This window comes from Cupressus sempervirens, chromosome 4 (assembly GCF_028749045.1).
Source record: "Cupressus sempervirens isolate cs-2001-9-10 chromosome 4, ASM2874904v1, whole genome shotgun sequence".
Taxonomy (NCBI): domain Eukaryota; kingdom Viridiplantae; phylum Streptophyta; class Pinopsida; order Cupressales; family Cupressaceae; genus Cupressus; species Cupressus sempervirens.
This window is the reverse complement of record NC_143121.1, coordinates 66,319,375-66,346,771: the sequence shown is the minus strand read 5'-3', so window position 1 is coordinate 66,346,771 and position 27,397 is coordinate 66,319,375. Positions and strand designations below refer to the sequence as shown.

Sequence of the window (27,397 nt, the reverse complement as noted above, 5' to 3'; positions counted from 1 at the left end):
GCTAATGACAGAGAACATGAATCTAATAAACCAAGTGAGGAAACACCTTTTAGCTCCTTAAAAATAAAGGGAAAGATATTCAATTGAAGTTTTGATATCTCATCATAACCCAATATGCAACAATAGAGAACATACAACCTCTAAGCTGACCAATCCCTTATCCATTGAGCATTAACTAAACCTTCACATACAGATGGATACCTAAAGTATACTCATATATTTAGACATCTAATCTATATCTATTTGACTTGCAAACATACATCAATCTTCATAAAAAATCTCATATCTATGGTAATATCCTCCTAGTGTAACCTATAATCCTATCAATCTAAACAAGCATTTACATGGATCTTTGTTCCAACAACAAATTTATCTTGAAATACAACCTTAAGGGATTGCAATTGAGTTCAAGCTCTTCATTCTCAAACACAAAAAATTATAGATAACAGAGGAAGGAGATGAGAATCAGAATGAAACTAAAATAAATGAAGCTCTTGCATTAATTTCCTTGAAACCAATATATATTTGTCTGTTAACACTCAGAAATTACACAATGAATGTCTAGATAATATGAGAATGCTTCAAAAGAAATACAATATGGTATTCATAATAGAAGAACATTGTGAAAATGGTCTCACAACTATGAGAAAATCTCAAAGAATTGGAACCTATTTGGTCTCACAATCCATAAAAAATATCCAAAGAATTAGAACCCCTTCAAAGAGTAGAGAGGAATAATATATAGAAGAGAAGATATTTTTAGGCTTTGGAAGCTGAATTTGACATGTGTCCCACTGAAAATGTCCTCAATTTGAAGTTGTTGAAACTGAACTTCTTCATTTGCCTATAACCAAAAACCATAAATGATGCATCAAAATATCTGATATATCTCATTAAATCAATTAGCAAAATATCCTCTTGAAGAAAAATATTACATACACATTAAATCTAAGATGGAGATTGAAAAATGATCTGGGCATGCCACTTCTACCTTTGCCATGAAATTTAAATGTACTGCCAAAAACATCATTTTGCAACCAACTACATTTAAAATCATCAAATCTCCCTTAAATTTGTTGATGAAATCAAAATTGATATAATATGATCAAAATTTGATACCAATTCAAACTAGAAACACAAATCTACAAATTTCACTAAGAAGCCCCCAAAAATACAAATTCGCTTATGGCCACTTCTAGCAAACACCTAAAAAAAATCTAACTACAAAAATGAATAGTTTGTTCTTTGCTGATTCCATCTATATATTGCACTGCCTAATTTGCACAAAAATTGTGCCCCTAAAACCAATTTGAAAATCTAGCTCCTGGGCCATGAATAGAACTTAAAATGAAAATTTTAAATATCTATATAGTAGAAACTATATAACATATTTTTAAAAAAATTCAAATCTTTCATGAAAACATGCATTGAAAACATTCTTGAATTTTCAATTTTTATTCCTTTCCATTTCCACTTGCCATTTGTTAGATTCTAATTCACAAAATTTTATACATTATGAAAACATTGAATTTTATGCCCCTACGATATTATGATAAAATCGTAGCATTGTATTCCATTAAAAACTTTGCCATGATCTCCCAACAATAATAATAACATTAACATATTATTAATATTTTAAAACATTAAAACTCCCTCGTAGCATCGTGTGCCTTTATTTATCTTCTCTTGATCATATGCCAATCTCCATATTTTCGTAGCATCTTATAGCTCCAAGTCAAACCTTCCAATCCTATGGAAGCTCCATTTTTGCAATATCATAAGCTCCATTGTGTTTCCTAATGATTTCTAGATAAAGGTGAATTTCATGATATCTCAAAACTTTAGCTGAGGCCTCTCAATTTTATGATCTTGGTGTAACATTGTGAGCCTCTAGAGTAAGCCTTCCAACCATATGATTACATCGTGGGATCGTAGATCTCCATCTTTTGCTTTACAATCTAACAATTAGCACTTGGAAATCCAAGTCAAAACTTTGCTTGACTTCACATGCTAGCTAGCCAAATGGGCCCCTCTATAGATGGACTATGAGTCTTTTGAAGAAACTTCACATTTGAGTGTTTGGGTATTTAAAAAGGTGACAACTCTCCCTCTTCCCCAATGTGGGATAAAAAATGTCTATGCATGGTCCCTCTTTATATGTAGATCTACACATTGATGCTGCCCTATTTTGCATCTTGGATGTGGAACCCTTACACCAAATAGCTCCTCCTCCAATCGCACATGGAGCCCCTTCAATGCCATGGTAGTGGGCTATAGTCTGGTCTTCTCTTTCATTTTCCTTTGTTGCCATGGAGATTGCTCCTATTGGGCAGTGGCTTCATTTCTTCATGCCATGGCCTTCCTCTTTTTTTTATTACTATGAGTAATTCCTTGTATTGTCATACCCTACTTATTTCATTCAACTTTTGTTTTCAAATACTATGAATGTGTGGATCTTCCTTTTATGCTATGTGATCCTTTGCACTTTGCAGCTACATTCAACATGCCTCCTCCTCTAAGCTATGACCCTACTTTGTAGCTTTCTCTTGTACCCTGTCTTCCTCTCTAGATGTGGAGTGTTACCTCTCATGATTTGGATTTGGACTATTGGGATGCTCCATTTTTTCACATATGCTAAAACCATCCTAATCATGTTGTGATCTACAAATTAATGGTGTATCTCCTTGCATTTAGACCCCTTGGGTGCTACAACTTCCTCTTTCAAATTGATTCTACAATGTGGGAAGGTAGTTATTCACATACCATGTCTACTCAAATCTCCTACCCTTTCCTTGGTATGAGGTGCTTTGGCTTACTAAAACTAATCACATGCCATTTTATAGTGTTCCTATGAAGATGACACTAACAATAGGAAGTAACTACAACAAACTAAACTCCAGATATACCACTCATTTCACTTTTTACCACATCTTGGGAACACATATCTAATTGATCCTAGAGTATCAATAATATTAATCTTTATAACTTTGAACATTATTTCTACATATTCATTGAATCCTAATTCAATGAAAAAGACCATAGCACATTGTTATTCTAATGGAATCAATCAGGCCCCAAAGCATGTCTGGCTAAAAAAAATTTTGTTTCCAAAAAAATGATATGCAAACTAATCCATCAACCTTCTTGAACCATCTAAAATCAAAATTTGAGTTCTGAACCATCATTAAAACTTATTTTACATCATTTCTGCACCACTATAAAATTTGTGTTAGGAGGCTTATTCCCTAGCTTGAAAAATTGATGAAAATACCTAGCTAGGCTCTAAAACTCTAGATATCCTATCTCTCTAACATATTCAACAAGCCTACCAAATATTTTTAGATGATGATATCAGGGTCAAAATATATGAACCTCCAAAGTTGTTTAATTATAATCACCTGCAAATAACCATATCAAAAAATTGGAAAATGCATTTTGTTTTGGTCTTGAAAACTAGGGAAACTTGAGGTTTCACAAATTAGGGCATTGTTAGACACTGATATAGAGAGTATGAATCTCCAATTTGGGCTCAAGAAGAATGACTAGGAAAATTTGGCAAAGGTCAAAAGTTGGCTATCTGGATTTCTAGGTAGAAAAGCATTTTTGCAAATGGAATGACCCTAGGAAAGTGTGCTAACAGATTTTTCAAGACTTGAAAATTGGCAGACCTATAGAATTTTTAGATTAGAATGTAGGGGAACAAACCATTTGGTACAAGAAATCATGAGATTAAGGTTATAACATCACAAACATGGCTACCAACCATTCTGCATTTCTGATTACCAATGAAACATTATAAATTGCAAATAGAATCATGTTTGAAAATAGATCAAATGGATTCATCATAAGCTCAAATCAAGAACATAGCAAGTCTCTAACCCCTTGAACATGGTGCAAAAGTAATTTTCTTATTTGGTTCAATTGATCAAAAGTTATAACTTGTCAAACAGAGCTACCTAGAATTATGAACAATATGCATAATTATAACAGATGCAACTAACAAACTTTGAGACATTCGAAACCTAGTCAAAATATGTTGAAATTACTTAAAACTTGGAAGACAGGTTCTTTTTTATGTATACTAAACATCCTCCAAGTGGTGATTCATGAATCATAACCAAGTGAAGGCTATTCAAATGAAAACATGTCATCCTATCACCATTTGATAGCTAGGCAGAATTGTGAAAAATGACACTAGCTCAAAACGGAACTTCAAGGAATGATTCAAAATGTTAGTTTATCATCATAGAACACATGGAGAGGCTAAATGAAGGGTGTCAAAAAAATAAAAAACCACCTATACCTTGAAATAATAGTCGGTCACATATGCACAAAAAGCATTTATAAGGCTCAAAGTAACTCAAAATTTGGAATGGACACTCAAAATGGGAATGCAATTTTGAGTTCCATCACCTACAAGAGAGAAAACAAGACAAATAGATACATATATTTGTCTCTACAGTAGAAGAACAAGGTCCACCCCCAAAGATCATAGTAATTGATCAAGGAAAATTAGAGAAGATCCCAAAGGAGAAGGAGCAAGAGGCAATACAAACATTGATCAATTTTCCTACAACAAGGACTCCAAAAATGCCTCAAAAGCTGGACACTATTTCAATGCCACTACAAATTTCAGCACTAGGCTTGAGCTCAACAAAGATTGCACAGGTACTTCAGTATGAAGACCCTACACCAGATGAGGACATAGTCATTCCCAAGTATGACTATGAAAATATGAACACTGATCAGATAAATGAAGTGCAAGAGGCACTTGAGAGGAAGAAGAAGCAAGATATACTAAAAAATGAGTATAAACAAAGGCAAGCTTTGATCGAAATCCAAGTATCCCACTTTAACTGATTTCCATTTGCACCCTATTATTTTTCATGAGCCCAAATTATAGATTTATATTGTCCTCATGACAAAGAAACAATGCCCCAGTTTTCGTCCTCCTGAGTGTCAGTTTACCTAGTTTTTGAAACCAAATCTAAACCCAGTTTATTGCTTTCTAACATGTTTATCTGTAGGTGATTTTGAGAGGTCAACTTTGATAGTGAATATCTTTTGACCCCAAATTTTTCATGAGATGACATTAGAGATGATAAAAGTATGTGGAGCAAAGAATTAGTGTACCAATTTTCAAAGCCTAGTTAGAGGTTTGGGTCAGTTTTTAAGGCCAATTAACAGACTTCCTGGTGCAAAATTGACAGGTTGAAAGTTAATGAAAAATGAGTTTTTAAGGATTAGTTAGTGCTTGAATTGGATTCCAATTAGTTTGAGAAGGTCAGTAGATCAGTTTGAAGGTTTAGTTTTTTGGGAATGAATTTTTTTTTAGTCGAACCCACTTTGGGGCCCAACTAATCATGTCAAATTGGTAAGGAAAATAATCAGGATGGGGTTCAAGGTTTACTTTCATTAGACTCCATTTTAATAATGACTATCTCATTGGATTGATGGGTGGGTCAAGGAACTGGTTTAAGACACTACTTGGTTTTAAAAAATCAGCAAAGACATCTCATTCAACCAAACATGAACGTAAAAATAAGCCGTCTGACATGCCAAAACAATCAACTATTCAAGTGAACAAGATGAAGTGTGCGTAGATGCGGAAAGTAGCCAAAATTGGTTTGGCATCTCTCCCGTGCCAAGTGCCAATTCAGGTTTAAATGCAACTCCTATCCATGCATCAGCTGTTGGTCAAATAGCATATACTAATGATAATTTTAAAGGGTCTGCAAGAGAGGAGTCTACTGCTATTTACATTCAAATTGCATTTCATGGTTTTTTTTCTAGGAAAGCTCTCCGTGCCTTGAAAGGGTTGGTGAGATTGTAGGCATTTGTTCAAGGGAAGGAAGCTAGGAAGCAGGCAACCATGACAATGTGTTGTATGTAAGCCTTGGTAAGAGTTCAGGCTCAAGTTTGGGCTCGAAGAGCATGCATGGCAATGGAAAGTTGCCAGCAGAGACTTGATCATCAATTCATACTAGAAGAAGACGTCAAAAAATCTAAGGTAGGTTGGTGTGACAGTTTAGGCTCAATGGAAGAAATTCAATAGAGGGCACAACAAAGGCAAGAGGTTGCTACCAAATGTGAAAAAGCCATGTCATATGCATTCTCTCTTCAATGGTGAGCAGGCACTATCTATACAAGGACCAAAATGCACTTTTATTAATTAATTATAAATTTATATATGAATGTTAATTTGTTAAAAAATACAAACAAATTAGTTATGTAGGTGCATTTTGGCCCCTCCATAGCCAAAACCTGGTGAGCAACCTCAAGACCTATCTTTGAATAGCAGATGGGAAATGAACCTAACAAAGCTAATTTGGGTTGGAAATGGCTAGAATTATGGATGGCATCTCAGCAATGGGAGAGTCAGGTCCATAATCAAGGTAAGATGGATTGTTTGGAGAGCATTTGTTCAAATAGTCTAGATCAGTCTTTTGCTAGAACTCCAACCCATTCCCATTCTAGGAGTTGCTCCTCTGGTCATGCAAAGAAATGTATAAAAAAAGATACTCACACCATGTAGGAAGCTGCAAGATATGAAGAAATGGAACCTCACACGATGTGTAGGGGGTAGTCAACATTTGAACAGAGGGTTTTTCTTTTCAAACCCATGCACAACAAGGAAAGCCATATAAAGCCGCTCATAGCATGCTAATTGTTTGAAGGAGCAACTCATGCTAGTTCAAAACAAAGGAGCTCACAATTTAAAGAAAAAGACAAAGAGGCACAAATGAAGAACCTACAGACACCTTGGAAAATGCAGGAATAAAGGCTTTTAAAAACCATATATCCCTCATTCAACATGGGAGGACATTTATGTGGTTTAAATACCCAAGTACACATAAACTATTGTGTCTCAAAGAACAAGGGCTTTTGGAAGTTCCAAAGTGCAATGTGAGGCTCGTGGCCAGCCAAGTGGATGTAGTCAAAGGTAGACTTTTAAACAAAAATGCATGCACAAAAAAATGACATTAGTGGAATGAGATCATTAGAAAGTCTCAAAATTTGGCTAGTCACTATGTCACTAGCTAAAAAATCCAAGAAATTCTGGCTAGCGACATAGCAACTAGCCAGAAAACTTCAAAATTTGGCAAGGGATTGATAAGTCAGCGTGGGTAAATGTATGCACAAAATGATGATGTCAGCAGAATGAGATCATTGAAAAGTCTCAAAATCCAACTAGTCACTATGTCACTAACCAAAAAATCCAAGAAATTTTGGCTAGCGACATAGAGACTAGTCAAAAAACTTTAAAATATAGCAAGGGGTTGATAATTTAACATGGGTCCCACCTATAGGAGTGTTGGTGAACCAAAAATGACATGTGGTCAAGTAGGCGATGATGTGGTGTGATCACAAACAGAGGAAGGAGATCATGCCATGTGGCCCATCTGGTGGTCCTCGCTATCTCACCAAGGAGAAGTTGCTCATGCAATATGATAGTGACATAGTGAGGGTAGAGGTGGTGATGACATGTGGTAGTGGGTCCCAGTAGCATTTCCATGGCAGATGTGAGTTTTAACCAATAATAGAGCGCCATTTGCCGATGAGGTGGTAGTGACTAGGCAATGACAAAGCAACTAGGTAGCCAATTAAGGACTGCCACGTGGCAACCCGGGTGGCATCTAGTGGGCCTAGCAAGGAAGAAAGAAAAAATTGAAGAGTAAAAAATAATTATTTTTAATTATTTTTTCAAAAAACTTTGCACATTGATAACTAAAAATGCAAAAGTGGGCATATTTTCTAAAGTACAAACTTTAGAGATTGTTAAATGTTTGTATTTTAAAAATTGCAAGCCAGAGTTTGATACTAGGGGATATTTTTCAAATTGAGATTCTGAAGGTTTTTGGTAAGCAAAATATGCACTCCAATATACCACTGAAACTAGGAAGATCTGAATTTTTTGAATATGAGGTCAATTTTTGTGCAGGTGTTCACTAGTTTAGTCTATAGGCCAATTTGTGACTCCTTCAGTAGAATGATGAAAATTCACCACTGATCATCAAAATTGGTCATGAGGCAGATATAAAAGCTTGGTGAAGTGTAAAAGGGAAGAAAATTGATTTTAATTACTTTTCTTGTATTCTTGAGGCCATTTCAATTGATTTTTACCTTTTACCTTGAGTTCACTTTTACCTCAGAATCAGTTATGATCTTTCATCATGATGTTTCTAAGATATTTGATGCTTTTGAAAGAAAATTGAAAAGGGGATCTGATAGGTAGTTGAGGAGAGAGATTAGAGAGAGTCTTTTCATGGAAAAGAGAGGGAATTTCATATAGATAGATGTCAATTATAGATTGAATCTAGGAAGTCCTTCCTCTATATCAATCTCATTCATTCTCATTGTATAGGTTCCAGTTTTTGGGAAGAAAAAATTCATTGCTATGAGACCATTGGTTCTAGTATTTTGACATATTTCCTTGACTGTGACACCATTCTTCAACATAATTCTCTCATGTGAACAATAGTAGTGCAGATAATACAGCAAGTTATGATATGTTAGGTGTTTTCATGTTTTAATTTTATGCATCTGAATGTATAGTTTCAAGGAAATGAATACATATGAGCAATAATTTCACTAGTTTCATTCTCGCTCTTGTTTCCTGTCTCGGCAATCTATAAGTCTTATGTGGTCTTGGAACAAAGATCTAAGATCCATTTGCATCCCCTTTAGGTTGTATGTTTGATGTATTTCGCTGTTGGACCAAAGGGCCAAGTAAATGCTTGATATGTTTAACAAGGTTACTAGTTACTTCATAAGGATATTTTGTGAGAATGAGATCTGAATAAACACTGATGTCTGAAGCACAAGGTGATTTCATAGATCTAATTTCTAGGTATACAAAATATGTCCTAATGTCATAGATGTATGTTTTGAATTCATGGAATTGCGCAATGGATTAGGCACTGATCAGTTATAGGATCACTTGTTATACTTCTACATATTTGAGATTGTGCTGAATCAACATCATTAATCAAACATTTCCTCTTTCATGTTGAAAGTTATTCAATGTTAACTCGCACTTAGCTTGCCATTTTCATGAGTTATGTCATTAGTTGTTTCATGCTTATGAAGTACTAGTTAATTATAGAAGATTTAGGGATTTTTATCTATTATTTTGGATTCTAATTATGCTCATTGTACTGGTCACATAATTGGATCCTAAAAGGTTCACCCACCTAGGTTTTGTAGAGCCTGAAGTGTAGAAGGAGTGTAGCCTTATAGTTGTAGAAGTTCAGAAATCCAACTTCACAAATCCTCAAGAACACCTGCATGCAAATATCCTGCAATGAAGAGAAGCTAGAAAATGAAAAAGAAAATCTTAGAAGTTCTAAAAAATGTGAAAGTGAAAATGTATTCTAAGTTATGAAAACAAAATAGAAAAGTTCAACCTTTTAAGGTGAACAAAACCCTAAAGGAAAGAAAGCTAGGTTTGCAAATTGTAATTAATATAAAATATTAATTATATGCACCTAAGAGAGCTAAAGAACATAGAGTAATATATGACTTACTCTAACACGCCCCCTTAAGCAAAGCTTAGGAGGAAGCTAACCTAGAAAAGCTATGAAAGTAGGAAAATGGGTCCTAGCAATAAGGCCTGATCAGGTACCCAATACAAGGAAATCTCTATAACCTGGAGACAAAGGAGAAAACCCAATGGGAAAAACCCCTCTCCAAAAAGAGATGAAAAACAACAAAAAAAAATGGCTTAAGAGACTCTCTCAAAACCATAAACAACCCCCCCATGAGAGAGAGATGAGACATCAAAGCCCCCCCAGATTGATGAAGCCCCTGTAGAAATGAATGAACCAATGGAACTCCAATGCAAAATAAATAAGGGCACAAAACAAGGAAACCACTGAATGATAGGAAGGCCTAATTGATGCTCAAAAGAGTAGACATGAGGATCCTAAAAAGGAATCCCCAATGTAGGTGTGCTAAGACTGTCATGAAAGAGGAGATGACTGTCCTCTGTAGAATCTGCAATAAGTGCTCTTGAAGGCTCAATGAGTGGAGCTAGAGGATTTGGCAGAGCTAAAGAAGAAAAGACTTCAACAGAATGAGGTGTGGCTTTGATGTCTCATCTCTCTCTCACGGGGGGGTTGTTTATGGTTTTGAGAGAGTCTCTTGAGCCAATTTTTTTTCTGTTATTTTTTCATCTCTTTTTGGAGAGGAGTTTTTCCCATTGGGTTTTCTCCTTTGTCTCCGATTTATAGAGATTTCCTTGTATTGGGTACCTGATCAAGCCTTGTTGTCAAGACCCATTTTCCTATTTTCATAGCTTTCCTAGGTTAGCTTCCTCCAAAGCTTCACTTAAGGGGGGGTGTTAGAGTAAGTCATTTATTACTCTAGGTGCTTTAGCTCTCTTAGGTGCATATAATTAATATTTTACCTCATAGATCCTCAAGAACACCTGCATGCAAATATCCTACAATGAAGAGAAGCTAAAAATTGAAAAAGCAGAGCTTAGAAGTTCTCAAAAATGTGAGAGCAAAAATGTATTCTAAGTTATGGAAGAAAAATAAAAAAGTTCAACCTTTTAAGGTGAATGAAACCCTAAAGGAAAGAAAGCTAGGTTTGTACATTATAATTAATATAAAATATTAATTATATGCACTTAAGAGAGTTAAAGCACCTAGAGTAATAAATGACTTACTCTAACAATAGTTGGTCTAGGTTCATTGTAAATTGTGTCCATTATTGGAGATAGCTGCCCATAGATGCATTCTTGCCTTGCATACTTGGTTGTTCAAATTCTATTAAATCAGGAGCCAATACAACCAATTAGAAAAATGGAAAGATTTGAGTGGGAAAGATGGATGAATCTGAATTGTAAATTCATACCTAACCCTAAGTCTCAAGACCTTTTTAAGGAGGTCAAAACCACATAATTCAATAAGAGTATGGAAAGGTATAGGAATGTAGAAGAGAGTGCATGAATGGAGAGTAGGTTAGTGAAGTTTGAAGGAAGTTAAAGGGGTGAAAAGCCTTAGAAGAAGGATGGCATTGCAACATCAGATTACAAAATAGAGTATCAGTACTTCAAATAGAATCATATCAAATGAAGGAAGATTATATCAAATTGAATAGAACAAAGATCTAAAATCAGCAATTAAGGATTGTAAGTTATTAGGTCAACACATTCTACTATACTTTCTAGCCATTGTATTAGGAGAATGAAAATCCTATGAAGATAGTTTGGTTTAACAAACATATTGTAAAAGCTTTAAATAGGTGTTAAATTCTTAAATAGGGTCACATTCCAAGTGAATGTTTGTAAATCCTTTAGATAGGCCACTTTCAACTGGGTGTTAGAACCTTTAACAAGGCATGCCTCTCATAGGGTAGACCATTGATGATGGTTAAACGTTGTAACCTTGACAAGTTACATATTGCTATAGTGATAAGTTGTGGGTATCATCCCCACCCTAGTTTTACCTTCTCATTTTGGAGAGTTTCTAGGTGATCAAATATTGTGTTGTCTATTTTCATGCATGCCTTTACTTTCATGTTAATTAGATATGTTACATGCATGTATTGATTTCAATTAAAAGTTTTATAGCTTAAAGTTTGGTACTTCTGATTCAAACCCCCCCTCTTAGAAGTATTCTTCCGACTTGTAAGTTCCAACACATAATAAAAAAAGGTAACTCCTTCATTGAGCTCCACCAGTGAGGTAGGTTGAAATCCAAACATGCTCGGACAATCCCTAACAACTTTGAAATAACTCTGACATCTTCTAGCTTGTGTAGTGCATTAAAGATCTTAGCATTAGGATGTACTATGTGGCAAACAAGCACTTTACAACATTTGCTAAAGGTCAAGAAAATTATCAATGCAGGCATGTGCTCATTGTTGATCTTCCAAAGATCAACGATTGACAAAAGTAAACTATAGTAGTCAAGATATTTTGGAAAATTTTAAAGGAAATTAACAAAGGTAGCACTGCAGTTAGAGAAAGAATTCTATAACAAAGTTTTTTCTTATTACAAAAAGGTAACTTAGAAATAAACATCAAAAAATGTAAGAGTAAAACCTTAGGATAACAAGCTTCCCACAAAAAAATTTAAAAACACTAGCTTCCAAGATTTTGATAAGACTAGGGAACATAAAAAGGGTTGTATGATTTTTTTTGAATTTCATTTAGGGTTTTAACAGATCTCAAAATATTTTTAACATAGGACTATTGGTTTTTTATTATGAGTGTAGTAAAATTATACAAGGTGAAAAACGAGGCCAACACAATCTTAGGAAAATCTCTAACTACAAACATATTACTAGTTTTAAAAATATTGTCAAATATTATATGACAAAATATCTTATGACATAACTAGCTGTCATCTACCTTTGCAATCAAATATTTCATTTCAGTGGGATTTGTTGAGGTATCATTTTGCACAATGGTTAATGGTAGGAATCCTTTCAAACTCCTCTCTTGAGAAGCTAATCTAGTATCAACTCCAATGTTCCAGGTGATCTTATAACCTACTAGAATTTTCTTAGTTGAAGATAAATGCATTTGTTCAAAGAGAGGCCTTTGCTGGTTCGAACCAATATTAGATCAAATGGCCGATTTGCTTGCTATTTTAAAATTAACCAAAAAAGAGATATGTTTTTGGTATTTTCTATTTTTAAATGAATTTAGTTTAATAATGCAACTATATGAATTCCTAATATAATTAAGGGTTAGTAAAGAAAATAACAAAGATGGAGTAACAAGAAGTTTAAGGAAATAACATGAAAGGTAAATTCCTAATGGACATAAGATACGAAAACAACATGTCTGCAAATTAAGAAAGGATTGGTAGGTAACCAGTGAAAATAGGAGCAACACTTCCTTAATTCTATTGATGCAATCATCAATGGGAATTTAGTAACCATAAGATTTTTCACTTTTCATTAGATTGCAAGGCCATGAAAAGTGTATTCATGCGAGACAAAAAGCTATGCAGGAACAAAAAGGATGATCTCTTCTAGAACTAAGTATGTTAATGGAATTTGTAAACCTGTAGAAAACACCAAAATTAAAAGACCACTCAATAAAAATAATGCAATAAAAACATTGGCTCAATTACACTTCATGAACATACATTCACAAAATATAACACATTCAGGAAAGAATCAATACACTTCAAATGTGAGCACCAAAAGTATATATTATTGCATCAAAATAATGATGACTTGGGATATATATTATATTCTTGAATTTATAAGAAATTCTCTACTCAATTTGTGTTGAGAGTGAGAGATCTCTTTATGCAAACATATGTTTCTAAACAAATAAAATAAATTTGTTTATGTACAAACAAACTCTCTAACTAGTGCTAAGTAGGACTCCACCCTTTTTTTATATCATTTAATGGGTGCATGAGACTTTACATGTCTTTAAAAAAATAAAGCATGAGAAAATAAGAATAAAAAAACCATTAGATAATGCAGGAGTCTCTAGAGATGCCAAAAATAGAAGCTCAACCTTCTCTAGATGTTTATAGGAGTTAAACTATCATCAAAATGCATTTTTGATGCATGGAAAGCTCTAAATTTAGAACTGGTAGTTAACTATCAATGCACCTCTAAAGAAGCACACCTTGGGAGAAGTACACCTACACACCTACACATCTGCACACCTATGGACCTTGGGAGAAATTTGTGTAAGGTGCTTAATTAACCAAAAAAATCAAAATTCTCAGTTTTGAAAATGATTTTTGGGTTTTCCTCAAATGGGGTTTTAGATCACTTTCATGTACTTACTTTGATCCTTTTGATGATTTATACCCTCTTTATAGAAAAAAAAAAATTAGACCTAAACTCCTACTTCTAATATATCAAGGCACCTATGTTGAATCTTATCATTAATAGTTGCATAAGATGAATAACCTTTTTTGGTTCATGTGTCCAACCTCTCTATTTTTATCTTTTCTTATCTCCAATTGGTCAATCCTTCTCAAAAAAAGATCAAGTGATCTAGACTATATAGAATGATCAAATGTTTGAAACTTTTCCATACAATCCTACAAGTTTTTTGAGGTTCTTTTAACTAGTTTTTTTGGAGGTCTTCTACTCAAAATTTTAAGTTGAAACTTTCATCGATCCCTAAAATTGGGTAGCCAAAGGATCACTATTTTAGGGACTAAAATTTGATTTTTAGTTCTTTCCAATGGTGTAAACAATTTTGGATTCTAAGGTCTAGGTCAAAAGTTATGACCCGACAAGTTAAGGATGTCCTTTTTATCTGCACAAAGAAGCAAACATTAGTCTAGAGACTTGAAAATATTAATTAAAACAAATCCTAATTACCAAAAATAAACCAAGAAACCCTAAATCCTAAAAAAAAAACTCAAAAAACACCTAAAAACCCTATTAAACACCTCAGTTGAATAAAAATTGGTGCACCTTGCTAACCTCAGAGGTGCACTAGGTGCACCTTCTTCTATGCAAAACTTAAAAACTAAGTGTGCACACCTGCACACCTAGTGGGGTGTGCTAGGTGCATCCCTTTACAACACAAAGGAAAGTTAATAAAAATGAAAGGGTGCACATTTATGATACATCATGGGTGTGCCAAATGTGCACCCTTTACTTTCCTAAGGTATGCTTTGACCTTTGTAAAAGTGCATAGCTATGCACCTTAGATAGGTTTGCAACTACACACCCATCATTAGGTGTAAGTTTGTGTTTTGTGTGTAGGTGGACTAGAATAGTGTACCTTAGGAGGTGTGACAATGTGGGAGAACAAAGCAAGAGGACACAAGTGATGAGGGAAGAAGTGGGGGTCTTGGGCTTAGTGCACCTCTTAGAGGTGCACAATTGCACACTTCCAAGAGGGAAGTGCTTTGCCCTTTGTGCTTTAGGTAACTTAGCACACTAGTGCACCTACTAGGGTGTGCTAGGTAAATTAGTGTGCATCTTTATATGCAAAAAGAATGAATTTTCTCCTTCATAACATAGTTTCTGAGAATTTTGGTTTCTGGGTAGAGACCCTAACTTAGGTAGAAACACTATGTAAAACCCTAAAAGGACTCAGACCCCAAACTAGGGATTTGGATAGCTAAAAATTAAAGTAGGGGGTCCCCATTTCTAAGTAAAATGGGGCATGCATTATGAAACCACAATAGGATTTAGCTTAAATATATTATCTCTAGATCTAGTTCCTATTCCAATTACATTTCCATCATTGTCTTTGATCATGCATGTCTTCTTTATGAACTACAATTGATAACCTTTATTTATGAGTTGTCCAACACTCAAAAGATTGTGCTTCAAACCATCAACAAAATATACATTCTCGGTATTAGTCTTACCATTAAGAGTTATAGATCTAATACCTTTAACATGGGACACTGTGTTGTTTCCAACTTTGACAATGTCTCCATCATAACTTTTAATATCAACAAACTTTTTCATATCACCAATCATATAATGTGAACAACCACCATAAATTATCCAATCAAATTTCTTTTCAACCTGTGATACCAAACCCATTTTCTCTGGAATTTCTTTTTTAATAAGCACAAATCCTATCTCATCATCACTGACACTTACTACTTGTTCATTAGATTCATATTCTTCATTGGCATATAAGCAATCTCTATCTCTTCAAGGTTTGAACTTTCTTTTATACCTTTTCTCTCCTTTAGAACACTTAGATGCATAATGACCAAACTCATTACAAGTCCAACATTTAAATATTTTCTTACCATCTTTTTCTCTTCTTACAAGAAGAGCTACTCCTTTTATCTTTCTATCCTCATCAGATCTACTATTCCTAACAAAATCTCCTCTAGAACTTGTGCTCCTTGATAGATTAGGTTGAATGTTTAGGGAACTTAAAAATGTCTTTGTTGTAGACAATTCTATAGACTATCTAAGCTCATTCTCAACTGCTTCAAGTCTCTCAAGTAATGTTTCCTTGGTGAAATCTTTGGTACAAGAGATCAAAAATTGTATCATTTGAATTGCCTACTTAAATGGTGGTGTTAAACTCTTCAATATCTTACAAATCAACTCATCATCTTCCTTGGTTCCTCCTTGAGATTTGATACTTGTAGTAATTTCTAATATTCTACCTACATATGTTCTTATAGATTCATCTTCCATCATTTTAGCATCTTGAAATACACAAATCTAGCTTTGCAGCCTCATTTTCTTAAAATGTACATCACCTTGAAAACTATTTTCCAAAGATTTCAAGATCTTATGAGAATTATCAAGTTTTTTTACTTGATTGTGCTTTGTTTTAGGAAGTGCAGGTAATAATGTACTTTCAACAATAATTGTCTTTTATGATTTTGTCAAGATCGAATATCCTAGACCCATCCATAGTAGATGTGTATTCATCATTTACTTCTAGCTAGCATAATTTGTTCCATCAAACTTTAGACTATCCTTTCTGAATATATTAGCCATGGATCTTCCAAAGTTGTTAAACTTTATCTTCAAGGGCTTGCTGCTCTAATACCAATTGTTAGAAATAATAGTCGACCAAGATAACTAGGAGGGGAGGAGGTAAATTATTTATCCAATTAAAAAATTTATCAACCTTAATTAATCTTAACCATCCAATATGCACATACAAAATTACACTAGATTTGTTAACTAGGGAAACCCTTGATTAGATGGAAAACCCTAATGGGAATGATGCCCACAAAGATATATTGATATATATATTATTCCTTGTTAGAGGATGGACCCTATTAGGAGTCTATAAACACATTGAGTACATAAGAGTCCTCATTAGGAGACTTTGAATCCTTGTTAGGAGATTCCAACCCTATTAGGAGTTGTCCAAGGAAGAAGGACCCACTATCCAAACAATTTGTGGAGCAAGACCACTTAACTTCACTATCCAACTGATCTCTCAAATATTCCTTGTATAATAATTGTTTTTACTATGCTTTATCCTCTTTCCTATGTCCTATCAACTAAACCAATCATTGTCAGACCTTATAGACTAGGTCATAAACCTCAGCTCTCAAAAAAAAACCTTGGCAATGAAGTTTTCTCCAACTTCACTCTACTCTCCTTATCCTCACATATAAACTTGTTTCTCTTCTATTTTTCTCTTCATGCTTCATGTAATTATTCATTCATAACAAAGGAAAATTTCCTTCCTTTATACTAAATCCATTAAAAAATTTGTTGAGTTGGCTATTACACCTTCTCAATTAATTATAATGGTACCTCATTAAGAACACATTATACTTAGTGATAACATCAATATGTTTCCTTATAACTTGAATAAATTTCCATAAATGTAATATTATTATGAGAAAACTTAGCCATGCCATATCCAACAAGTCTTCTACATTCCTTTAACCTTGCTCTTTAGAATAAAAACCCTACTAAGAGACATAACAAGTTTACCAAAATATGTTTCTTTAAGCTCTATCTTAAAACATTCTTCACCAAAACTTGTATAACTTCTTCTAGACTTAATATCTTTTGCACCTAAGGTTAACTACATATGCTACACACTTAGTAGTATCTCCACTAACCTCGCTAGTGAAAATACTCAATGATCTATCTATACCAATTTGATCTTTACCACTTTTCTTTTGTTAGATACCACAGTAAAATGCTATGTTGACATCAATGACAAACATAAACATGAATGTAACATATCATCAAAATAATGATTTAATCATGATTCTAAAATACTCCCCCATATGAATATCATTAGTATTCATTCTTCCAATGGACTATTCACTCAAGATCAATAGGCTCTGGTGCTCGACCTTCACTTTTCTCTTTATGCTTATACTCATCTCCTAAATTTCTTAGCACTCACTATTTTCTTAGCCTTTGAATCACTTGACATAGATTGTTTACTCGACTCCTTCTATTGGTTCAAAACCTAAGTGAGTTAACACACATTGACTTCTTAGCACCTACTAGTGCTCAATACTATCATATTAATCAACATGTATTGTCTAGACCCTTATGCTTGGCATACACTATGCACATGACTTATATTGTACCTCTACTAGATAATGACTAAGTTTTTTGTCACTGCCTTGTCAAAACCAAAATGAGATCAACAATATCCTGTTTTGACATGAGTGGAATTTTATTTTTTCATGACATGTGTAGTCTAATTCCATGCATAAGTTAGAAAATATATCTTTGTCACTTAGCTTCCATACAAAATTTCAAAATTTTCATAAAAAATGTTGTTGTCTCTCAAACGTTACTACCTCCTTGACTAAATACTTCATTTCAATTCTTCTTTCAATTACTCCTACCGAGTATATATCTAGTTTGACAATTTTTTTCCAAAATGTACAAAAACTATATAATCCCCCTTTTGACACTTATGTCATTTGGGTTGTAAACTTATACTATATTTATCCATAAATGGCTTGTGTAGTCCCATTATGATTCTAAAGCATACATTTGAATTATCACTTATTTCATCTAATGATTTAATCTAGATTTCTAGATCAGCCATATCAACTAAGCCTTCATGAGTTGAAAAATGAGAATCTCTTTTTATCAATATTTCCACATAGGCTAGCTCTTTTTGTAGAACTTCCATGCGTGAAGTGAACATGGATTGGATGCTAATCAAAGTTGATCTAATATTAACATCTTTAACTTGCAACTCAACAAACCTACTTTGGGTCAGCAATAATCTCTTAAATTGGTTCTTACTAGTGCTAGAAGATTGCCTTAATGTGTTACATGTTAGCTATAAATCTCCATGTAACTAGTCAATTGATATCAACATCACATAGTTTACTATATAGAGAATATATGTTCTTCAAAACTTTATTTACACTCTCCATCTTGGTTGCTAAATCAACTTGTTTTAGTGCAATGGCACTAGATATTAGTTCCATAACTTTGGTGTGAAACCTCTTCTTAGACCATTCAATAAATTTTACATTGCTTTCTATATCTTTATCCTTTATTTTGTCAACAATATATGTAATTTTCTCAATAATAGGTTTATTTGTTAAAAAAATATGAAATATGAAATGCATCTAAAAAAAATTCTTTAATATCATGAAGAACTTATTTATGCTTGTGCTCTCTCCTCAAAATTTCTTTCCTTCTATTTCTTTGAAGAGCCTCTTGAAGAACTCTCATTTCTTCAATTGTGATTGTTGTTAAATCAAACTTGGGTAAAACACTCACCTCATCCAAACTTAAATCCTCAAATCATGTAGTTTTAGTACTTCACGATGTATTGGTACTCAACCTTTCTATAGGCAATGGTATTTCTAGTGAACTTGGCCATTGAAGAGTTTGGCTGCTAGGAATAAGTGTGGAAACTAGTAAAGTGACCAGTGTCTATTTTGTGACCTATTCCTCTATTCCAATAGTCATCTTATCCTCTTCTTTTTTTGAATCAACCTTAGAATTCTCTTCCTTATCATTTTTCTCTTCATGTCCCTCTTTGTTAATTATAACAATTGTTGATAATCTCAAACTATTTACGCTAGGAAATGACGTAAAATGTGTTTGTGCTTCTATCTATTTCATCCCAATGGCTATTGTATGAATTGATGATGGTGCTTTTGTAAGCTCACCTTTCTATTCCTAGATTACACTTTAATCTTGTGTATTTTCTTATGGATCCTTCTCTTTCTCCTCTATAGCATTGGATGACACTGATGATGTGTCTTATTGTTGCTAATTTCTAGTGGATGCAATCTTAGCTTTATGAGATTCATCAATTCTTACCAATACAATATTTATGCATGGTATTGCAGTATTTAAGGATTCATATTGACATTTTGAGTGGTGTTATCAGGGACATCCTCAATTATAATTGAGTCATGTTGAATCTCCTTCTTTGCATGTGTAGGACTGGTTCTCAGCACATTAACATCTTGTGCACTTCATTGATCTTCCTCAACTATGTTGTCATGTTTTTGTCCTTCTATAGTTTCCTGAGTTGTATTGTCCTTTTCTATTTCTCCTTTCACTTCCACATCTTTAGTGGATAACCCATAGATGACTTTTCAAATCAATGTTCTTTGGGTTACCACCTCTTCTACTTTCTTCTTCAAAACATTAAATTCTCTATATTTGGGAGAAAGTATCCCATTGTACTTCTCTAGATGGCTTGAGCCATCATCTTGTTATCCAAAGTAGGCATTACTTGGGCTAATGTAGCCTCCCTGATTTGTCTTTTAGTATTTAAACTAAACTTCTACATTTTCTCAACTCTTTCATATAGGCTTTTTCAAATGGATTTTTCAATCTCTAATGGAGTGGTCTTAAAAGTTGCCATCATATCATATATGGCCTCTTCTACATTATTCTTATCTAGACTCCCTAGCTTATCAAAATCTATTTGTGAAAACCTAGATAAATCTACATTTGTTTTTTATATTTTCACATAGATTGTCAATATTAGATGAAGGCTTATGGATTACCACTTTGAAATGAATTAAGTCATCAAAATTTTTCTTCTCCTCATCCGAATCCTCTTGAGGTTTGTATTTTCTCCTCAGTTTCTTATTAGAAATAATGGTCCAAGATAACTCGGGGGGTTGGGGGGTGAATCAGTTATCCAACAATTAAAACATTTATCTTCTTTAAAAAAGCTTAACCATTCAACCAAAGTAAACAAAATGCATAATAAGATGCACATAGACAATTACACCAAATATGCTAACTAGGGAAACCCTTGATTAGAGGGAAAAATTTGGTGGGAATGATACCCACAAGATGATGTACTAATAAAAATATTCCTTGTTATAGGATGGACCCTATTAGGAGTCTATTACAACATTTAATACATATGAGTCCCTATTAGGAGACTTGTAATCCCTATTGGGAGATTCTAACCCTATTAGGAGTTGTGCCAACCTTGTTAGGAGTTATAGTACAATGTATGCAAGAGGAGCCCACTGCCCAAACATGCAATTTCAACTACAAAAAGAGGTCTTTTCTCAAACATGCAATTTACTATTATGTTCATTTCTTTTTTTTGTCAATTGAAACAAACACTATCAAACCTTGTAGACTAGGTCATGAACCTCAGATCCAAATATCAAACCTTGACTCATACAATAAAATGTTGCAAATGAAGTTTCCTTCACTTCCACTCTATTTTTCTCAACTTCACATTCTTCTCACTCTGCTACTTACACTCACTTCTCATTAATATATTTCCATTCCACTTGATAAAGGAAAATGTCCTTCCTTTATACCAAGTCCATAAAATAATTCCTAGAGTTGGCTATTAGACCCTTTCAATGAATCCTTTTAGGACCACACTAAGAACATATTACACTTAGCAATAACATTAATCTTCCATCTTGCAACTTGAATATCTTTCCATACACGTAATATTATGATGGATGAAATTAGCCAGATCATCACCAATATGTCTTCTTATCATCCTCAACCTTGACTCTTAGAATAACAACTCTACTAAGAGATATCACAATTTTACCAAAACATGCCTCTATAAACTCTATCTAAAAATAGACATCACCAAAACTTACATAAATTCTTCTAAACTCAACATTTCTTCTTCCAATGTTAACTCCATATACTAGATACTCAAAATGATGTTGGAGCATCTAGTGGTGTAAAGGCAATCTTGTGTCACACAAAAATATGCTTAGAAATAGTTTCAATTTAATGTGTTTTCATTTCTAGATACCCATTTGGGTCCAATAAAGGTTCCAACTCTCACAGTTCCAATATTAGTGTTATGGGTTAGAGTTTTTAAGCACCTTGTGATACGTGTAAATGCTAAAAAATAGGACCATGTACTTGAGCAATAATCATGGTGAGTTAGAGGGTGTAAATTGAAGGAATTTTTGTATTTGTAATTTAGAACACTCCAGAAAAAGAATCAGGTCAAAAGGCTTCATGGTTAGAAAGTTATTGCAATTTTTTGGTTCCTAGAGACTCCTAAGAGCATTTCAAAGTTAGATATGGGGAACCAAAAAGCATTGTATAGGAACAAAAAATGGAGGATGAGTGAAGCCAATCCATATAGCTATAGAGTACTTTGAGAGCTTTCTAGAAATGTAAATGGTTCATCAATCAGAGCAACAGTTCAAAAGTTGTGCCTCACTGAAGTTCGACTACCATTTCTGGATTCTTCTAATTTTACACCAACTTCTAACATGATTTTTGGAACCTTCTATTTTGGTGTTGGATGCCAACTAGCATATTCTAGAATGTATTCCTAACCCTAAACTATTTGGGGCTTATTTAAGAACATTTCTGGCATTGTAAAGGCAACACTTAGTGGAGTTAGAGAGAGGGTATTGTGTGGAGGATTTCTTTCTCTAGAATCATATTGTTGTAAGCCCATAGGTTATTTTTCATTGATAATAATATCTACCCTTTTCTTGTGTTTTCATTTTGATCTTTGGTTGTGTCTCCATCAAGTGGTATCAGAGCAAGTTTTCGTGAGTGTGTAGACAGAGTGGTGACTGTGAGGTAGTTTGCACTAGGACTATGTAGTTGTGGGTTTGAGTCAAGAAGATGCCTCCATGAAGAGAACATGGTGGAAGGGCTAGATCTATTAATCTTGAGGAGGTTAGAGCCCTCTAGAGGCAGGTTCAAGCATTACAGGAGGAGATTTGTAGAGGACTGAATGTTGCTATAGGTGACAAAAGTGTGGAAGAAAATGAAGAAGAATAAATTGTATAGGAAGGGGAAGGTGAAGGGGAAGTCCTAAATTAGGTAGAGGAGAGGCTTTTTAGGGCCATTTATAAGTTTGGAAAAAGACCTAATATTGATGTGGGTATGTTTTTAGTAAATCTAAACTTAGATGAGTTGATTGATTAGATTAATGAACTAGAGGATTATTTTGAGCATGAGGATATCAGAGACCCTAAGAGGGATAAATTTACAAAGGCCAAAATGAAAGGCCATGCCAAAATCTAGTGGCAAGTGATTCAACTGGAAAGGAATAGAAGAGGAAAGGAGGAAATCACAAGGTGGGATTGCATGGTGGACAAAATAAAGAAGTAGTTCATTCCCGTTGATTACGAGCTTGATTTGTTCAAGAAAATGCAAGGGTTAAAACAAGCCAATTTTTTTTTTGAGGAATATACAGAGGAATTTTATCGACTTCTTATTAGGGCAAGGCATGTAAAATCTAATAAGGAGAAGGTTGCCCATTACCTTAGTGGGTTATGACCTAACATTCAGGAGGAGTTAAGTCTGGTTAGAATGACTAGCATTGAAGAGGCATACTAGTTTTCCCTATGAGTTGAAGAGAAGCTAAATAAAAGGTTTGAAAGAAGGAAAAGAGGGCATGATCAAGGAGGAAGGGGTGGTGGTAGGTCATTTGGAGGCCAAAATGAGACCCAAAAGAAAAATAAAGATGTGGGTACTAGTAGAAACTAGAGAAATGAGGGTTTCAACCACTCTTGTGATCAAAACTTTGGAGATCAAAGTGGAAGAGGTAGAGGACATGGAAAAGGATTAGGAAGTGGAGGCTTCTATGGTACCTATTTTCATTGCAATGAAGAAGGCCATCATGCCTTTGAATGCCCTCAATGATAAGGAATCATAGATAGGAGGGCTAATGGTCAAGAAAGGGTTGTTCATGTGGAAAAAGATGCATAGTCATGTCATTATAAGGATGCAAAAAGAGTAGAGGTTCTCATAAATGAGAGGGTCTTACTAAGTGGTGAGACTCAACCTAGACAAAGCAGGAGTTTGTTTCATACTAGGTGCAAGTGCGAGGATAAATGTTGTGATGTGATTATTAATGGTGGAAGCACTGACAACTTGGTGTCTAAAGAGATGGTCTCCAAGCTAAAGCTCAAAAGGGAGAAACACCCCCAACCCTATCAGATTTCTTAGGTGAAGGATGATCATAAGGTCCTGGTCAATGAATAGTGTTTGGTGAAGTTCAAGATTGGGAGTTACCAAGATGAAGTTCTTTGTGACATTGTTCCAAAGGATGTCTGCCATTTATTGTTGGGAAGACTGTGGCAATTTGATAGACATGTTGTACATGATGGTCATGCAAATACATACTCTTTGACCAAGGATGGAGTTCACCAAAAATTGAAGCTCATGATAAGGAAGGTTAAAAGGTATGCAGTAGAGCTAGGATATGTCTTGTTGATGGAAGAAATTTTTTGGATGGTATGAAACATTAGTGTATGTGTTATGCTTTGATTCCTAAAAGAGATAAGGAAGGTAGTAGTGAAATTCCACCTAAAGTTTTAGGCCTCTTAAGTGAGTATGGAGATGTCATCTCTAATAATTTTTTAGAAGGGTTGCCACCAGTAACGCAGATTAGTCATCAAATAGATTTAATCCCTAGAGCTAGTTTTCCTAACAAGGCTACTCATAGGATGACTCCTACTGAAAGTGAGAAACTAAGTATAAAAGTTTAGGAGCTACTGAGGAAGGATTTGATTCGGGAGAGCCTAAGTCCATGTGCAATACCTATAGTACTAGCACCAAAGAAGGATGGAGAGTGGACAATGTGCACTAACTCTTGAGCTATAAATAGGATAACCATCGAATATCAGTTTCCTTTGCCAAGAATGGATGATCTTATGGACTTCTTGAGTGGAGCTTAGTACTTCACAAAGATAGATCTCAAGAGTGACTATCACCAGATATAGATCTAAGAAGGAGATGAGTGGAAGACTACATTCAGGACCAAGGAGGGTCTATATGAGTGGTTATTCATGCCTTCTAGACTGACCACCACACCAAGTACCTTCATGCGGCTTATGAATGAATTACTAAAGAAATTCTTGGGAAAATTTGTTATTGTCTATTTGGATGATATTTTAATTTTCAGAAAGACTTTGGATGAACAATTATTGCATATTTGTAGTGTCCTTGAAAGGTTGAGGGAAGAGAAAACGTTGATTAATTTGAAGAAGTGTATCTTTGTAAAAAAGGAGTTAGTCTACTTAGAGTTTTTTGTATCATCTTAGGGTCTCAAAATGGATCTAGAAAAGGTAAAATCCATCGTGGAATGGCCTACTCCAAGGTCTGCTACTAAGATAAGATCATTTCATGGTTTGGTTAGTTTTTATAGAAAGTTCATTTAGAATTTTTGTGGCATATGTGCTCCCCTAAATAAAATAATAAGGGGAGATAGAAAAGAGTTCAAATGAACTACAACAGCTACAAGGAGTTTTGAATTGTTGAAGAAGAAGGTGACAGACCAAACTACTGGTCTGAATTTTTATATGATAGGAGTCCTTTGTCCAGATATAGAAAATTTAGATTGTATCCATTAATGGATAATAAGGTTTCTAGCTAAGTCATCCTTTTGCTAGCCTTTGAAATTTTTTGTGAAAAACCCTACATCCCATTCCTTTAAAATAAAATTTAGGTGTGAAATATTTGAAAATCAATTCTGGTGAATATTTTGTTTTCTTTTTTATTTTCTGCGTCCCCAAGTTTCCTTTCCTCTCAGATTTCTCATCGTCCGATCTGAATAGACCTACCATTATCATTACCTCGATATGAAGACATGATCACTCTTTATGTATAGTGAGGTAGTGAGTACCAAAAAGTTTGTAAAATGGGACCAAAAAATGAAGATACGATGGTCAAAGATTTGTCTTCAAGCTTACTTTTCAATTGTGTACACCTTCCAAGTACTATTAGAATAGGAAAAGGGACCCAGTGGAAGCAATCAGAAGTCAATGCTGGAATGAGGGTCTTTCTGATGCCTCACTACCTTGCTATCAGAAAAACTAAGAATTTTTCCATTAGCAAAGTAGCAAGGCACCATAAAATCAAAGATAGGGTGGTGTCGAAAATTTTGGGTAACCATGGTTTGTCTAGGTGGCATGAAAAGCAATAACTACTATTGTCAAATGTAGTTAGTAAGAGTGATGGTGATTAGATGGGTCATTATATTTCATGGCACCAAGTTTTATTAAAGTTGTCAGAGCTCGCTATCGAAAAAATTTGACATCTCACCATTAGCAAAGTAGCAAGGTGCCATGAAAAGAACATCCAGTGGTACCTTAAGTGACGTGTAAGGGTGACTAAGATTAAAAGAAAGGTTTGGTCTATGCCAGTTGTACAAATTTTCCTACATCACTAGTGCCCTGGACTCATGCCCCATTCAGAAATCACATAAGGGATCACGATTGTTAGATCAAACTAGAATCAACAGTCCTCACTACTTCGCTATGGAAAGTTGCAAGTTGTTTAATCCATGCAACATAGTGAGTATGGGACCCACCACTCTTTAGGGTACTGGGTGCAATTTCTCCACCTTTGATTTAATCTCAGATCAATGGCTGTTGCTATCTTGCCATAAAGAGTTGCTCAATTGATATGTATAGCGAGATAGTGAATGAGGACCCACCACTATTCTTCTATGTAGTATAGTAATATATCATCCACAAGATCAAGATTGAATTGATGGCTACTACTGATTTTCTATGGCAAGGTGCTCATTCTTTATATATAGAAAAGTAGTGAGCTATTGACACATCTCCTTAGTTGCCAGTGGGTCCAAACAGAAGTGCCATCAAGGAAGGAGTTGTGTACATGGGCAATTTTCATTGGATCGATTGGCCAACTTGTCAAGTGCAATTCCTAGTTGTCTTTCTTCATATCCCATGGTCATAGGATTTTTAAAGATCAATAGTGCAGATTTAAATGTAGAAGGTGGTGCCACTCTGTGTATTAATTAGACATGAAAGCTTTGCATGTGAGGAAAAATAGAGTATAATACAAAAGATTTTATCAGTTTCACCTTATGCAAACTAAGATTTTGAGCCTTTCCTAAAGCAGAAGCAATTACTAAAGAGGATCGTCTTGAAGTTTGGCAGTAAAGCAGTTTGTTCATGAAATTTTTTGTAGAAATACAAAAGAAAATGAGGACTGAATTCAAGTAAGTAATCCTACTGCAATCTTTGTAAGTATCACAATTCTATAAAGCATAATCAAAGATGCCTCCAAAGAAGGGATTTTCAGGTCAAGTTAATTATTTGTATAGAAATGTATGTCATGATTTGCTTGAGTTGCTTCCTAAGTCTACTATAGAGATAGTGCAAGTTAAAAAGTTGACCTCATTAAACCCTAGGTTGAAGATAGATGATGGATTATATGATAAGGGTAATTGGGTCCAAGATGCTCAAACCTAGCAAATTGGTTTAAATTTGTTCAAGAAATGGTTTGCAGAAAGGAAATTGTATTCCCCACATGCTAATATATGGAATTTTGACCTGCAAAATGTAGTTGTTCCCAGTGTGTTTATGGATTATGACCTCCTTGAGGCCATGGTGAAGAGTTATGATCAGGCCACTAGGGTAGTGAGAAGAGTAGATGGTGAAATTATAATCACCATCAATCTAGAAGAGATTAGGGAGGTTTTCCATTTGGGACCTCTCACTAGGTATCATGTGCCCATTGATTTGATAGATTTAGAAAAATAATATATGTCAAAGAAGGATGTAGTTAG

General features: G+C 34.5%; 1 pseudogene; it reads left to right on the top strand.

Annotated features, from left to right (window-relative positions):
• Positions 1 to 5,453: 5,453 nt before the first annotated feature.
• On the top strand, positions 5,454 to 6,535 carry LOC149559964 (protein IQ-DOMAIN 5-like; annotated as a pseudogene).
• The last annotated feature ends 20,862 nt before the right edge of the window (positions 6,536 to 27,397 follow it).